Source organism: Lichenostomus cassidix, chromosome 9 (genome assembly GCF_008360975.1).
Source record: "Lichenostomus cassidix isolate B80296 chromosome 9, HeHo_3.0, whole genome shotgun sequence".
In the NCBI taxonomy this organism is placed as follows: domain Eukaryota; kingdom Metazoa; phylum Chordata; class Aves; order Passeriformes; family Meliphagidae; genus Lichenostomus; species Lichenostomus cassidix.
Genome location: NC_139490.1, coordinates 9,628,353 through 9,639,070, shown reverse-complemented (window position 1 = coordinate 9,639,070; position 10,718 = coordinate 9,628,353). Strand labels below are relative to the sequence as shown.

Genomic DNA, 10,718 nt, shown 5'->3' with positions numbered 1-10,718 from the left:
CTGGAAGCCACCACTCCATCAGGGGCACGGGAAGTTAAAGCACCACCAGTGAGACAGCCCCTGGAGTAATAGTGCTAATAGCCATCTTAGCCAAATTAATTCAAATTGCGTTCAGCCGACCATGAAAGCGTTGTTGGTGGCAGCGCTTCCCCATCCGCTCACATTTTCGTGAAGTAATTAAAGCCATTAGAATGTAAACCAGCTCTTTTGGCTTGGGAAGGAAAGAAAGCAGGAAGGGAAAAGGGAAGCTGAATGACAGCTTAGCTAATTCAGCTAATATTCCCACTATTTCCATATATACTGATTAGTTCCCATTCTCCAGCCATTTCCATACTGATGCAAAGGCTTGGGCCCTCTGCAGAGGTTCTTACACCTCCATGCAGCAGCACAGCCTGACCCCAGCTCAGTATACCCCTCATGGGGGATGCTGAAAACTGGGCTTCTTCCTACCAGCCCTTACCCCTCAGGGGTTCACGTCCTGGGTTGCAACTCTGTTCTCTCCCCCTTCAGGAATATGTGGAAGGAGGGGAGAGAGCAAACAGGCTTTGCGCTCAAAGGAAAGAAGCCCCACTATGAACCCCTGAAGAACTGGACATAAGCAGTTGATTTAAGGCAACTACACTGCCTTGGGAAGTCATTTCATGTCTGAGAAACCCTCTACATGACATTCAGCTGGCATATGAATCCACTCGATGATGGAGCTACTTGTGCGGTGTCTGTATTTATTGAGCAAGTAAAGGGAAGCAGCACTGTGGATGGCAGAGGGCCAGACCTACTACCTGGGGCTTGGTTCTCTGCCTGGTGCTGGCCTGCATGCCAGAGGACAGGCAAAGTTCAGAGCCAGCAGGATCTGCAGTGGGGTGGTTTTGTGGCAAATCCAGGTTGGAGAGAAATGAAAGTAGAGAGGTGAGAGAAAGAGATGCCCAGCAAGGTGCAGAGGGTTGCACGGGACAGATAAAAATGGCAATGCCAGGAGGAGGAAATCCTGCTGGACTCCAAGGCCAGGCATCAGCTGTATCTAAGAGTTTCCACTGGTGCCACTGTGGCTGGGCCAGCACCTGGAGTCTGTGATGCTCCCTGGGCAGTGGATGGGAACTGCTGTCTCCATGTACATCCAGGGCAGATGCTGTCTGCAGGGCAGGATCTGCCTAGGGACAATTCCTCAGCCTATTCTGGTTAGACAGGGATGGAAAAGGGGTTACAGCAGTAACTCTCCTACTGCTCATACAGCTTTTTCCTGCTGTCCCACCCACTTAATCCTCATCATCCCTGCTGAAGCAGCCCTGTGCCATGGCAGGTGTCTCAGATTGCATGAGGACCTGGGCAACACAAGCTGTCAGTGAAGCCTGAAAAGCAGAGCTTGCCCCACACACTTTCTGTGCGGGCTTGAGCCATACACAAAGCGCTGTGAGGGATGAAGAGGGCACAATACAGTCATTCAAATACCTGGAGAGTTCTTTGTGGAGGTGCTCTCCCTGTCTCTGGCTCTGTAGTCTTTCCTTCATCAGCCTGCCTTGCTCCATGTAGGCCATGTGGGGGTGTGGGTATTCTGAAATTTATTTTCAAGGCAGAGGAGTTCAAGTGCATCTGAGAGATGTATTTTATCTGTGAACAACTGCAGTAATTCTCTCCTTGGGAGGACCTTGAAGGAAACAAAGGGGCAAGTAATTTTGGATGCAGCAGCTATCTGGAGGCTCTCCTGCGCCCAGCCTACACTTTATTGGACCATCTCTCACCTTGGTGGACTTTTCTCAGCACTTCAGAGCTCAAAGCCTGGCAGCATCACACAGTCTAGAGGACTCAGAATGTTATAACCAGTTGGGCTCATGATCTCTCACATTGGCAGGTTGGAGCATCAGACTGAGAGTTCAGTTTTCTCAAGGGATCAGTCTACCTGAAGGATGATATGCCCACAGCCAAGATGGGCTAGGATACTTGTGAGCACTGCTGATTTTGCATTGGATTGACCTAGAAGCACTCTTATGGACTGTCCTGTGTGCCAGCACTGAGACACAAACATGGGTAGCTTTGGAGGGCTACTGGAACTGAGTGCCTGCAGGTCAGTGACAGGATCTGGACTGAAAAACGTACTCTTTATCCGTACACTTGGACAGCAAAGAAAAAATCCATTCAGGAAGCTAAGTAACAAATTTACCTCTAGGATTACTGAGGTAGCCTGTACTAGTGAAAATCAAAAGCGTTTGCCCAAAAAGTACACTGTGATTGATCCCAGGGGGAGCAAGGAGTGCCCATAGTGCAATCTTCAAATTGAGGTGCCCACCAGTAGCTGCTCTTGCACACATGCCCCAGAGATCTTGATGTAAGAAGCACTGGGAAGCAGCCAGAGGAGGCAGGAGCTGCATTTAACTGGCAGATTTTGTAGTGGGATTCCACTCCCAACTCCCCCAGTGCAATCCCACTGCTGCTCTCACAAAGTGTGCCTCGAGGAGCACAGCACAATGCATCCATTGCCCAGGCATTCATCCCACCTGGGCCTCCTGGAGCGATGTGGCGAGCAGCACTTTCAATCAGGCAACATTAAAATAAGAGAGATTCACTTTTCCATTGACATAAAAGAAGAAGAAGAAGATGCCAATTGAACCCAATGAGCTAAATAGCATCTTTCACTCGCTTTTCTATGGGCTCCCAAAACTATGGAAGAAAATTGAAATCTGTCTCTTTCTGTCTCTTTTTCTTTCTTTTTTTTGTAATAATTCCTAGTATGCAAGGCCTTGTGCCAGGGCTGGTATTGTGGGTGATGAATCCTGAGTCAGGCGGCAGGGAGGTTTCTGTCCTATCAGCGTGCGCCTGCCGTGGTTTGGGATAATGTGCCTGCGGCTTGTCAGGTGCTGGTGGGGAGCAGGAGGGGTGGGGGGCTGAATGCATTTTTGATTGCTATAATTGCCACAGATTGGATGCTTGAGAGGAGCTAATTAACAAGGAGGCTATGGGCAGATTATACTTGCAGAACAGAATCCCATGCAGATCCTTTCCCTTTGTGCCACATGTATGAGATCATTGGTAGGTGATTATGGCTGTGAATGCCGTGCTAATTTACTTTGCACGTCTGACGAAAATCCTGTACATAATAAACCGCGGAGGCAACTTAAAGTAGCCCAGTTCAGAGGGGAAGGACGGCCTTGCTGATAAAGCACTGAACCCACAGCTAAACTCCTGAGGTCTCCTACTTGCCCTGAGTAACCATGGCACTGTGACAGCTCTTCCCCCTGCCTCAGTTTCCCGCTCTACCAAAGGGAGAAGGCGAGCTTGCAACTGTGGATGCTTGCAAGGCACTGTGCACCCTGTCAGGGAAGATGCTGTAAAGGAAAGAACAGAAATATCATCATGCCACGGGAGCAGATCAGACAGCGCAGCAAAAATAGCAGCCAAAAAGCTGTGCACTTGGAAAAAATACACGTCTTTGTGAGGACTCTTGCTCTCAGAAGAGTATAAGCAGTAGCTCCAGCTGTTTTGGCAGCTTCAGGATTAGAAAGAACTGACAGGCAGGAATAACTCTGCCATCCTGGTCCAGCTGCTCCAACCTTGTTTTACCAGCATATCTCCTATATTCTCACAGGCTTACTGGGGCCCTGAGGGGAAGAGGAGGAAAGGTTTCTCCTTAAACATAGCCCTCATCCAGCTGGAGATGCTTGGGCTGTGGCTTAACACAGGCTCTGATTTCAGGGCAAGGCTACACTTGTTTTTCCCTCTGGTATCTGGGAACTCATAGAAACTGAAAATGAGGAATTACCCTATAGCTGCTGTGCCCATATACACCTGGAACATTAGCAGCCTAGCAGAGAAAAGAGTTATGGGTGGTGGATACTGAGCATCCATCCATCCCTCCATCCATCCATCCATCCATCCACCCATCCCTCTCTCCATTCTTGAGGGTTTTAAGAAGAGGTTAAACTAGAATATCCATCTTTATTTGAAGAACTGGAGAAGGGTCTGCCCAGGATCCTTTCACTGCTGTCTGTGCTGGTAGGAGTTAGGCTAGGCAGGCTTGGAGGGCTTTGGTTTTTCCAAGCAGGAACACTTTGCTGGGAGTCAAGCAGCTTGATTAAGTACTGGTAGATTTTTTTAGAAAGTTGCAGTATTCCTCACAAATAAATCACATCTTTACGTTCAAAAATGGAAGTGATATTTATAGTATTGGGTAATTTTCACTTGAAATATTTTCTGCATTTTCAATGGAATTTTTTTCTGGGGGGCATTAAAGGCAGCATTTTCAGAGGGAAAGAAACAAAAGCATTTTTCAACCTTTTTTCCTTTAAAGTCAGCATTTTGGATTCCAAATCACATACAGGGATTTAGACCTTTTCCTTCCACAGATCATTTTACCACAGTCAGTTTTTTATTAAGGTTACTGTTTCCGTAATAATGGCTACTCGTTGATTCCAAAATGAAAATATCATTGGCAGGTCTCCTAATAAGAATAGAGCTCCATAATATTTCCTCGGTTTTATTTCATTTTGTGCTTATTTACTATGCTCTGGATGATGACTCCTAGAAAACAAAACTCCACAGCCAGCCTTCTCCTACAAGCAAGAACTACTCACCTGAATTTTACATTTAAATTAATCAGGAACAAGGTTTAAAAAGATTTGCAATGTTGGACTAGTTTCAACAACACGAAAGCGTTTTCTTCCAGAAAAAAAGCCCAAGAGGTGTAAAAATGGATTTCCACTTCTGTCATGACTGAATTAGAGAAGAGCAATACATGAATGAGAAAGAGTTGTTCTGCTGAGGGGAGAGGCTGCTGCCAATTAGAAATCTGGGCTGCTGGAGTCCAGGGAGATAAACTGCAGAGGAAATATTTCATTTATTGAGAGACAGGATTGACCGTCTGTGAGTGCTTTTAGACAAGATAACAATTGAACCTTGCCTCTGTGCATCTCTTCTCTTCCTACAGGAGCAAGCACAGAGCATCTGTGGACTGTCTCTCACTGCAGAAGGGAAGAGTAGCCTAAAACATGAAATAATACAGAGAAAGGAAAAGGCAGTCAGGATAAAACCCTCTTCTGGGAAAGAACTTCAGTTTCTTGAGGAAACAACCATTTGTGACACTCCAGTCCAGGTCACAGTTTTCATGTTGGCCATTTTCTGACAATGTCCCAACCCCAGGATTTGCTTTGGACCATTTCAAACAATGTCCCCCTCGTGATGAAGTTTCCCCTCTTTGAACAAACCCTCCATTCTTCTTCTCCTCCCCTTAGCAAAATATTTTCCATCCTTCCACATGAAACTCTGGATATTTGCCTTTGGAAAGTTGGAGAGTGGACCAGATGGAAGGCAGGGATCAAACCCAAAATCATGGAGTCACTTCCAAAGATAATGTGTTGCGAAGCTCAGAGGGATGGAGGTGATGGGTAGAAAGAAAGAGAACACTTAAGAGGATGGCATAAGAGTGTTGGCCTTTTTTCATTACTCACATTGGCATGATTTGCCCTAATTTCCATGCAAAATATGTATCTCTGGTGCTGAGGAGAGACAGGTTGTCACAGATGTGGAACAGGCGAGGCAGAGATACTGGCAGAGCACATTGCTAAAGGATCCACATTAGCATATTGGCATTTGGGCTGACACCTTATCTCGGGCTGACTCCTGAATGAAAGGTAATTCCAGGTACTCTCCTTCTCCTGGAACGGTCTGTTATTTTATTATTAGGATTGACTTTTGTGCTGTAGAGCTCTGCCTTCCCCCGCTGAGTGACCGGAGAGGCCAAGCGCTGCCCTGGGGAGCGGAGGGGGCGGTGGGGAAGGCACAGCCTTGTCTCTGAGAGCACTGGTGGGCGCTGAGGCACGGGGGTGGCTGATAAGGGACAGAAGGGGAGCAGAAGAAAGGCCCAGTGACGAAGTTGGCACAGACAGAAGTGCTATCCAGGCATGCAGGCTGGCAGTGCTGGAGTGCACAGCCCAGATAACGCAGCGCTGTGCGCCTGCAGAGCCTGAGACCACCTCCCCCACAATGTCAGGGTGCTGCTCTCCCCTCTGTCACTGCCCAGCATCCCCAGTCCCAGGCATGGCTTCTGGGGGAGGCCAAACTGCTGCTCCAGCTCTGGGTCCCTCTCCAGCGCTCTGTGATGTGCAGACAGTGTTCCTCCTTGCTGACAGCTCTCCCTGTGAGATTCTGTTTCTACAAAGGGCTCTCATCTTTAAATAAGAAGAGTCCCATTAAATACTATAAAGTATTTATTGGCCTATGGGTAAAATGAGCAGGTTCCTTTATGACTGCAATGATCATTAATGAAACTTTAGGGTCCCTATTGGGACCATGGAGCAGAATAAATGACCTCTTGCCAGTCATCATCTCCCTGGTTTCTAGGACTCTGCACCAGAAATGATCCAACTTCATTTAAGGAAAATGAGATTAAAAACAGATTAAAGTAAAAGCACCTCATGCCCCTGTTCAGATTTAACTGTGATGAAAAACAGACCATGAAGTAACTTTATAATGGGAGGAAGCTCATTTAAATATTCCCCTCCCAACAGAAAGAGATTTAAGAATTAAATGAATGAGGAGATTTTCCTTTTAATGAGATTAGCCTTTTATAATTGCTCATTATGGACCACTCCAGAGATTTGGAAGAAAAAAAGTTATACAACATACCTGGAAAACACTGCATTAGAAACCAGCCAACCCTGCCCCTTCACCATCAGTTCCAAAAACTGAAATTCAAACTAGTTTCTACTTACAAATCACTCATCTCAAGTGGCTCCAACTCCTCCAGATCCTCTCTGCAATTACTGGCTTTGTAAAGAAAGTGAAACAGAGGTTTGAGATTAGAAAGCCTTAATACATTTGCTAAAAATTCTCCCTTTTTCCCATGGAAACACATTTATTTTTGACTGTCAGCTGTCTGGCAAAGCCATGTGATTTCGTTTCATCTTTCCAAATTTCAGTCCTACCTAAAATAAAGGCTGGACAGAGCCGCCCCTTCTGGCTTGGAAATGCTGGCTTGATTCAGAGGCATTACAGGGAGTTTAGACCAGAAGTTCTGTATCTGAACTTGAATAATTTGGCTCTGAAGTCCCAGCTTGGCCTGTACAATAATACCAGAGTAAGGACATACACATGTGTGTTATTTCATCCATCTCTGACTGCAATTTATGTTTAATGTCAGGCTCTTTTGGATGAGCTGAAACCAGTACTCAGGGCAGGATTTACTGACAAAGTGGGATTGAGCAGCTGCTTGCTCCATTCCTGTTGACAGGACCAGGCAGTAAAGGAGATCAACAGCTCTCTTTGTTTTCTCCATGTGCTGCATATTCACAGCAATCAAAGTCTTGCTCCTTCTGCATATCTGTTCACCTGCAGTGGCTGCTATGCACCAGCATTTGGCTATGCTGGTACACAGGGCTGCAGGAAGGATTTGCACCTTTCCCTCTGGGACCCCTAAATCCCTTTTCCAGCTGTTCCCTTGGGATACAAAAATCTGCTAAATACAGGAAAAGGCTCCATTCCCTGAAATGTGGCTGCCTTGGAACTGGCCATATCCTGCTCTCCCTGCAGTCAGAAGGGAGAGAGGCACTTCCAGAGGATGTTCTGCTCCAATCCTGGTAGGGGTTTTGAGGCAGATGGGATGATGATGTGGCAGGACACCACTTTCTCTTGTCACCTCCTGCAGGACCAGCTCAGAGCAGACTCCTCATTGTCAAGGCCTGAAGTCCAGAAAGCTGGATCCTGCTCAGGATCCACTCAGTTTTAAGAAGGCACAACACAGTTCACCCACACAGAACATTGGGAAGCCCCACTGGCTGTGACACTGGGAGCTCAGGCTGAATGACCACAGCCATGCCCTGGAATTCTCTCAGGGAATGGTCAAACCAGCTCACCAAGGCCATCAGCCATTTGGCACTTGGCTGTGGTCAATATGTAAGTGGCTGCTTACCCAGCTGCCAGAGATGCTCAGCCCTTTTCTGTCTAATCATTTGGCTCTCAAGACAATATTTTATTCCAGTTTCATTTTGTTATCAGAAGTCAAGTCTATTTTTAGAGCTGCCAGGATTAGTTTACTTCGATTTATACTTCCTTTCCATATTTGCAAAGGCAAAGAGAAACTGTTTTCCAAGCATCTCTGCTACCCACTGTCTGCATTCCCTTACAAATCTGTGCTGGTACCAAAACCAGGCAGAAAGTGAAAAGTGTTATAATGAATCCAACCTCTTATTCCAATCCACCCACTATCAGATACTGTGTGCTCCCTCCCCATCTCACCAGGGTTTTGGAGATAAGAGGAACTCAGCCTAACTTTGGCCTTGAATGCATACAAATAGGCTTTATGTTAATGTTTGCAAATAGCTTCTCAGAGAATCAAGATATGTCCCAAGCCTCCCATCTTTTGGGGTTCTCCAGGCAATAGAGTGGGACATGTGCAGTCATCAGCACAGCCCAGGGATGAGGGCAGAGGCAGAATCACAACTATTCTGCTTAAATCACCCACCTGATGGGGAACTTAGAAGCCCTATAAGGTCTCAGCACCCCAGAGCATCCTGTGGGCAGCCTCTTGAGTGGAGCTGGGCAACATCATTTGGTGAATGAAAAGGGGTGTTTTTGTTGAAAGCCAGACTTTCAGGAGGGCCAGAGCTATTTGAGAATTCAGGTCAAATGCAGCAAAGAGACTTGGTGGAGACAAAAGGAGGGTGTTTTGAGACAGAATGTCAAAACATCTTCTCTCTCTTCCATACTGCCCCCCCATTAGAAAATAATTTTTTTCTTCCAAAATGGTGCTTATTTTCTGGAGACACTAAAACAAAACACAGACAAAGAAACTCACCTGCACAGGATAGAGTGGAGATGGGGGCTGACTGGAACCCACATTTTCAAATCTTTACTTTCCCATGGGGAGTCAAGAGGGCTCAGGGACAAAGGATTGCTCTCATAAAGAAGACAAATAACTACTTTTCACTCACCCAGATCATTCTCCACAGCCAGACACTGACCTTCCCATGCTGTTAGTGAGACAGCTCCTCCCCTGGAGCAGGTAAGGATGGAGTAGCTGGGACAAAGTCCTGTCTAAGACCCCTGTAGGCAGGCCTCCAGGATGTCCAAAGAGGCTATGTTTGGAGGCTCCAGATCATCTTTATTTTTCAGGAAAAGAGAAGGAATTGTCATGTTGATCGCTGGGTTGGCAGTGTCCTACTGCCTGCCCTCCTCCCTCAGCCAGCTGCCTGGAGAGTGATACCTCTGCTGTCCCCAGCCCACTGCACGGCAAAGGAGAGTCTTTCACTCCTCCCATGCTTCACCCTGGCACCATCTACCCCTGCCAGAGAAGTGGAAATTAAAATAATAAACAAAGCAAGCAACACTGCATGTGGAGGCTAATGTACCATAATGCTCTGAAACACTGGCTGCTGCTGCCTCATGCTGAGCACAGAGAATGTGTTTGAAAAATGTATCCTCCTCTGACAGCAGTTATTTCAATGTTATCTTTCCCCTTTTTTACTTCAAATAAGGCATTTACTTTCCCCCAGCTCACAATCTCCATACGGAGGAGAGCAGAGGGCAGTGGGGAAAGGCAGAAAAATTCTACTTTTTAACACAGCCAAGGTTTGTAGGATTTAAATCATGGGAAAACAAATGGAATTTAACTGCCTGGCTGAAGTCACATTCATGTTGTGGGTATTTATGGCAATCATCACTAACAACAGGAAGAGATTAGATGTTGCTGAGAGCCTGAGTGCTGGCTGGGGAGCAGGGACTGGCTCTGCCTGTCAATGTGTGTGATCTTTAAAGGACAGGATGTGTGCCTGGACATACACATCCCTGCATGCACCCAGGTGTGTGTGGGACTGTGCTTGGTCCCTGTATTTGGTGACCATTCCAGAAAGACCTTTGCTGGGCAACCTCAATTTCATGCCTTAATCCCAACTTCCACCTGAGATTTGATGAAGAAAGGTGAGCTCATTTTACTGGAACTGACAGAGAGTGAGTACAAGATTAACTCCAATTGTAAATGTGGGTGTACCTTGAACATCTTCACCAGCAGAAACATGTACTCATCTTCCAGCAAAGAGTGAATCTAAATAGGAACTGTCATGTATATGGGGAATCTTCAGGGATTGGAAAGGCAGTTTGTCTCAGATCTCAGAGCAAGTTTGTCTAGTTGATGCATGCAAACACTGCTCAGAGTGTGCAATATGTTGTACAGACAGAGAACCTCACTTCTAGCAACCATCCCAGGAGCCAGGTGAGCACACAGCATCCCTCACTTTGTCCCTGTCCCCATGCTTGGAATCGGTCAAGACTCAGATTACTCTTTCCCTGCAATGTAGATTTCACCAGGGATGCAGAAGCACCTAAATACTGATTGCTGGTATTTTACTAACCAGAGCATCTCATCCTAGCCAGCTGAGCAGAACCCTAATGGGTCAGTTCCCCAGCAAAACCATCTCTTCCTTACTCTAGGAAAATAAACCACAAACAGGCAGAACCACTGAATTGTTTTGAAGGATAAAATTCACTTAGAAATCCCCCTTTTCCAATTCCCAAGCAAACATGTCCATGTTAATAAAGCAAAGTGCTCTCACCCAGAACAGCTCCGGCAGGGAAAAGCATTTTAATGGACTGACTAGGAGGGAAAATTGACTTGCAAGAAGAAGAGTCCTGTCTGGGTCCCCTGAGCCTGGGCAGGGGCATGGTTTAGAGACCTGTTCTAATCAAATTGCTTTTAAAAAGCAGAAAGGGAAAAGCTTTCTGACAAATTTGACCTTTGG

The 10,718-nt window shown here is 46.4% G+C and overlaps 1 long non-coding RNA gene across 1 annotated transcript; it reads right to left on the bottom strand.

Moving 5' to 3' along the window:
• Positions 1-4,393: 4,393 nt before the first annotated feature.
• Positions 4,394-9,067, bottom strand: LOC146433245 (uncharacterized). Its single transcript, XR_014853929.1, has 4 exons — positions 8,946-9,067; positions 8,447-8,624; positions 6,699-6,753; positions 4,394-4,969 (listed from the first exon to the last, which is right to left on the bottom strand). It is a non-coding gene; the product is annotated as an uncharacterized LOC146433245 (long non-coding RNA).
• Between the last annotated feature and the right edge of the window lie 1,651 nt (positions 9,068-10,718).